We start from the raw sequence: 6,847 nt of genomic DNA on the forward strand, positions 1-6,847 counted from the left end.
AGGGGCTTTGAAGAAAGTGCCACCTTCAGAACAGACAGCCCTACCTGCCTAAAGGGGAGTGTAAGAGTTGCGTTATGTACCATTTCTTCTAAGGGTTGGAAATTGCATTCCTTTGATTACAAAACTGCCTTCCTTCAGAATCAAAAGCTTGAAAGAAAGATCTTTGCTCAACCACCTAAAGAAGCAAAAACATCAAAAGTTTGGCGCTTGAACAAGTCCGTGTATGGTCTTCAAGATGCACCTCGCGAGTGGTACCTTACCTTAAGAAGAGCTGTTCTTGACGTTGGATGTAGGAAGAGTTCGGTTAATCCTGGTGTGTTCTTCTGGCATAATAATGACAATCTGGAAGGAATATTAGTCACTTATGCAGATGATCAGCTGTGGGGTGGTACACAGCAATTTGAAAAGGAAGTTATTGAAAAGCTGAGGTCGTTGTTTGTGGTGGGTGTTGAAAACACTAGTGCCTTTATGTATGTTAGAATAGAGTTAACTCAATATGCTGATAAGTCAATCTGTATCAATCAGAATAAGTATGGCCAAAGTTTGTCTGAAATCGCTATAGTAGAAGACAGATCTGCAGATAAATCTTCTCCATTAAATACTGAAGAGATCAAAATACTTAGATCCACAATAGGTAAAATTAATTGGCTTGTAAACACATCAAGACCTGATCTAAGTTTCAGTGTACACCAAGCAAGTATCTCTCAGAAAGCATCAACTATAGAAAACATAAAAAAACTAAATAAATTAGTAAGAGAAATTAAGTCAAGGCCTTCCTCAATATTATTTCCAAGGTTTGAAACTCTGTCAAACTTCACACTGAAGTTATATTCAGATGCAAGCTTTAATAGTACAAAAGGCGGTGGTAGTCAGGCTGCATACATTTTATTTTTAACAAATGGTGAATTATCATGCCCCATTGTCTGGAGTTCTTCGAAAACAAAAAGAGTAGTAAAATCTGCACTAGCAGTTGAAACCTTGGCTCTTGCTGAAGGTTCTGATCATGCATATTTATGGTCCAAACTAATTGCTGAAATCATATTTGGCGAAAACGATTTCTCTCTACCCATCACTTGCTTAACGGATAACAAATCTTTATATGATGCTGCTCATTCATGCAACCATCTTGAGGATAGACGTCTTCAATTCGAAATCTCAAGCATACGAGAATCCATAGACAAACAGGAAATTGATGTTGAGTGGATTGAGGGTGAAAACCAACTTAGTAATGTGTTAACAAAATTTGGAACCAATAGCTCCAAGTTATGTGAAGTGCGGCAAAGAGGACATTTCTAATGAGCTATATTGATCAATCACTTAAGCAAGCTTGTGAAAAAAAAAGAAAAAAAAAAAGAGTCAATATAAAGGAAAGGTTACTATGATTAAGTTTTAGTAAACTAAGTTTTTTGTTTGGTGATGGAGGTACTCTACAAAGTGATCGGTGTGTAGGATGATTTAATTTTTTAGTTTCACTGATATCTATTTGTTTCGGGGAAAGATGTAGGCAGGTGATATGAATGAGGGGTAGTGTGTGTTGCTCTTGGGAGCCTTTGGGAACGGACCAATCTGATGGGTAGCAAACAGAGAGAGAGAGAGAGAGAGAGAGAGAGAGAGAGAGAGAGAGAGAGAGAGAGAGGCCAGATTGTTAAAGTGTCTCTAATTCTCTCTTTCGTTGCAGATGCTTTGTGTGTAGAAACACAGGTGAGCCCCTTCCAAGACATAACTTAATCACAAGAGGTTAACAGAAGAAGTCTCCGAGCAACAGAGACTATTCAAGTTGCTTACTCAGTGAAGGAACTAAGATGTCTAACAGCCATGCCTAACGATACAGTGCTATGTAGTGCTACAAGTCCTACCAAATCCAGTAGACACATAAAGCGTTCACTTTGTTTTGCTACCTACTCCCAGTGAAATACTTGCAGCATTTGTATTCCTTTTTCTTAGCTCGACTTCTTGTCTAGGAGGGGAGTCTTCTGGCAAACGTAATGCTCGACTGGAATAAATCCCCAGCAGGAATTTTTCACAGCGATCATCGTTTCAATGGCTACATATGTAAAGAGTGCGTAGGAACATGATGCTGTGACGCAACCATCACACACATAAAAAAAAAAAGGAACTATGTGACGCTTCCTCACACAGAAATACAGTAAATAGGCTGGAACATTCGAGAAAGCCTGTATATAAAGATTTCTCTGCCAAAAATCAAATCAGTTTTCCTCTTCGATTTCTCAAAAAAACCTGTCCTGATATTATGTACAATAGACATGAACTTTAATACCCTTGTGGAAAGTTTTTTTTTTAATTCAGTTTTCACCCCAAGGCACAGTGCCACTTTGAAGTAGAGGGCTACTATCGAGGACATAAGTTGCTGGGGTATTATGAAGGGAGATAAGTAGCAAGATGTCTGTTCACATTACACTCGAACTTCTGCATGTCAGTACAGTTGGGAAAGCAGAATCCCGGAAGGGAGTTCCAAAGTCTAGCAATTCTGGGGAAGAAACTATTGGAGTAGAAGGCTTTCTTAAACCTAGGGATCTCTACTGTGAAGGAGTGGGATTTAGCTGCTTATTGGGTTTGTCAGAGGTATTCATGTCAAGGAGGTACAAATGCTTGTAGTTCGTCAGAGCATTCACCATTAAAGTTCTTGTAGAACAGGCAGAGGGATGCTACATTTTGTTGATGGGACAGAAGCTGAAGCTTAGATGACAGTTCAGGACCTATCAGGTTGGCGACTTTCTTTTGGATCCTGTCCAGGAGTGAGAGACAAGTAGCAGATGCACCAGCCTAAATGTGACAACAGCACTCCATACATGGGCGAATGGTGGCTTTATAGAGATACAGGTTACTTTCAGGCATAAGTAGTTTTCTAGCATGGTACAGGGAGCCCATCTTCTTCAGCCTTGGCAATGCTCTCAATGTATCTATTCCAGTTTATGTTCCTTGTAAACGTGTTAGGAATATTAGTTAAAATCCTCACATCATTAATTCTCCATTATGAACATTCCACACAATAAAATACTTATGTTGGAACAATCTAAACTAATATTCCTAACACGTAAATAAATGTTGTTTATTTCGTGTAATACTGCGGTTTCGTGTTCTTTGTCGAGAGCCGTTATTTTCCGAATTTCATTTTTATTTTATTATGTAAGGATGTGGATTGGCGAAACTTTATTTTTTTATTAATCGCGATCCCAATAAATTTACTCTAATGGTCCTGCCGATACATTCCTACTTTCGACTTCAATAATATTGCGACACATACGACCACGATCCTATAAATTCATAGATCCCGATTATAAATTGGTTATCCTACCGATCTCACATCCTATACATTGTTAACATGGGAAGGGAGGAGGCTTTGTTAACTATTCTGTACTTTCACCTAACAACTTTAGGTTTATAGAAGGCAGAACAACGCAAAGATGTAACGGATAGACTCACACTGAAATAACATGGTTTTAATGGTGGAACCGGCCACGCGGTTTCACTTTAATTTATTTTTATTTCGGACTATTATTCTCATCTTTATTAGTTGTTGTTTTTCATCTTTTATTGGTTATTCACAACGTTTCGGCCAACTATTCCTCTGGTCTTCGTCAGGTGGTAACCGCGACGGATAGGAACTTTGAATCTCCTAACTGCATTCTCAGCCATCACTGCCATCCGTAGTTGTTGTCATCTCACCACATTTTGGCTAAGTAAACCTCTGGCAATAAAAGATGAAAAGCAACAACTAATAAAGATGAGAATAATAGTCCGAAATAAAAATAAATTAATATATATATAATGCTCATCTCAAAAATGAATTCCAATTAAGGAATAATATATATACGGTTTCACTTTATTGAATCAATATATATGTGTGTATATGTGCAATTATATATATATATATATATATATATATATATATATATATATATATATATATATATATATGTTCTTATTTGTGTGTATGTGTGCAATCATATATCTGTACTATTATATAAAAGTCACTTGTGTGTGTTTGTGTGTGTGTGTGTGTGTGTGTGTGTGTGAGTTCCTCATAGGTTCTGAAACAGCTGAGCCTATCTTTTGCTAATTTCACACAAAAGGTAATTTATATGTCTGGCAGTGTTCTTAGATATGTTTTATACAGGAATTCATCCGATAACTATCGAAAATCGAAAAAATCAGATCTTAAAAATAGTCTTTCTTCTCTTATAGATAAAAAAGGGAGCCTATGTATAAGATCATCAAGCCCAGATATCAGCTGACGTGATATGTAAACAAAAACAAATGGAATTTGATGAACGACATTGTACTTGCATTAAAATTTGGCTTTCAAATGTATCTCATACGTATTTTATTTTAAAATTCAATCAACGCTCTGATCACAGAATTCACAACCCTGACATTAATTAGCATATTTTTAATTCAAATTACAAAATATAAGTGTCCTCAAATACCTTATGCACCCTGTGTGTGTATATATATATATATATATATATAAAGCTGAATGTCTGTGTGTGTGTGTGTGTGTGTGCGTGTGCGCGCGTGTGGTCACGAATAGGCTCCTATATGGTTGACTATTTTAAAAAACTGATTACATATAATGATAGAAGATGTATCGAGACACAGGAATGGGTATGTTTGATCTCGCAGAACGGTGGTTCATTAAAATTGTGGGTCTGCATACGCGCCTTGTCCACAAAGTATGGAAATAAAAAATTAAAAAATTAAAAAAAAAAAACGTTTACAAGTGTTTTTCATATATATGTACATAAGAATACTTTGATAAATATGTTTTAACTTAAATAGGGATGGTATAATAAAATTGTGGGGTCTGCATTCGCGCCTAGCCTCCATAGAATGGAAATAGGCACAAACTTTAATAAAAACTTTTCATATCCATTTGCGTAAGTATACTTTGATAATTATGTTTCAGTTTGAAAAAATATGGTATAATATAATTATGCGGTGTTCGTTCACGCCTGACCTCCATAGAATTGAAATATGTCACAAAGTTTAACAATGTTTTTTAATATAGATCCTCAGAATATTGTGACAAGTGTTTCAATATGAACAGGTATGGTATAATAAATTATGGGGTTTATCTATTTTACTTTTACTTTCATCATATTTTGCTTTGGTTTTGATACCCCCAAATTCAACCCAAATTTACAACCCTTCCTTTTCATAACCTATCATACTTTCATAAATCAGATTCCGTTTTCTGTAGGCTGTTTTTGAACCCAGTCAACGACGGGTACTTTTGATAGTATATATATATATATATATATATTTATTTATTTATTTATTTTATTACTACTAGCAGTTCAGTCCGGCTTTGTCGGGCCCTATGTATTGTTCATAATTTTATGTGCAAATCTATTGAACTTTGACCCCTTAGCAGCCAAATTTTCGGCCAAAAACCGATTAAAAAACTTGCCCTATGTCTAAATACAATTTATGCACAATTTCAAATATTTAGACAAAAGATTGGCTGAATAATTTGGTAGAGACCACAGAGGTCACATTTGTTTTTAACTTTGACCCCAATTTTGACATTTATTGTTTTCGGCTCAAATCAAATTAAAAAGTTGTATCCATGTCCAGGTAACCTACATCTAAAATTTCAAGTGTTTAGACCCAAAATTGGCAGAGGAATTTGGTAGAGTTTTCAAAGGTCAAATCGTTGAAATTTGACCCCTTGTCAGCCAAATGTTTGGCCGAAAACTGATAAAAAAATTTTCCCAAATCTCAATACTCCTTATGTCAAATCTCGAGTCTGTAGACTGAAAATTGACAAAGTAGTTTAGTCGAGAAATGTACGTATACACACACACACACACACACACACACACACACACACACACACACACACACACACTGAGACAATTTCACTTTTATAGATATATAGATAGATACAAACCTACAATTGTTTCTGCCCTTTACTCATATATTGATATATAGCTACTGCATGTTATTTTCATGGAAAGTACTCGTCTGAGCTCCAATCTATAGTTCTCCCTGGCCTGACTTTCACGAAAAACACTCGTCTAGCTGAACCACTATCAATAATTTCCCCAACTCTTTATCTGTGCCTAAACCTAAACGTAGACTCCATGAACAAAGCTTCTTTCTTAGAACTGCACCTCTGCGTTCCGTTTTTCTGCTTTCCAACTGACTAAAACATGGTCGTCTTCAAGTCCAATGTGAACAAGTTCTTGATAAGTCATCCCCTTGAGTAATTTACCAAATTTCCACTACTATCGATGCTCATTAATCCTTATCCTCGAGTGGCCTCTGGGCCTTGATATGTGATGACTCCTTTGTCAAAAAAAATTGTTTTTTTAAAAATTTTTTTCTATCAGTGGGGCACTCATCAGCACTACATATGCGTAAAAACCAAATATCAAAGTCACATAGACCTATAGATAACCCCTCTCACTGACAGACTGATACATTCACAATGTGAAAAAATATTTGTACACTTGTATAGTAAATAAGCTGAACATTTTTTTTTTTTGATGAGCATAAAATGAGAGTTTGTTCCCAGTGAAGTATATAAATATTAAAAAGTATTTATAGCTTTAGTATTGCACTATCGAGCTATCTAATTAAACTTTGTGTTGTTTAATTATTGGAATTCTTTGAGATGAGAAATTTGTATATTCATTTATTTATTTATTTGCGGACTGTTATCCTCTTTCCTCCGGCCTTCGTCAGATGGTTAACTACAACGACAACTATGGAAGGCAGTAATTACTGAGGATACAGTAAAGAGATTCAGCATTCCTATCCCATCGCAGTTAATCACCTGATGTAGCTTAATTGTCATATATATATATTACCGGAAGAATAG

This window comes from Euprymna scolopes, chromosome 11 (genome assembly GCF_053919585.1).
Source record: "Euprymna scolopes isolate OS-2025 chromosome 11, ASM5391958v1, whole genome shotgun sequence".
NCBI lineage: Eukaryota > Metazoa > Mollusca > Cephalopoda > Sepiida > Sepiolidae > Euprymna > Euprymna scolopes.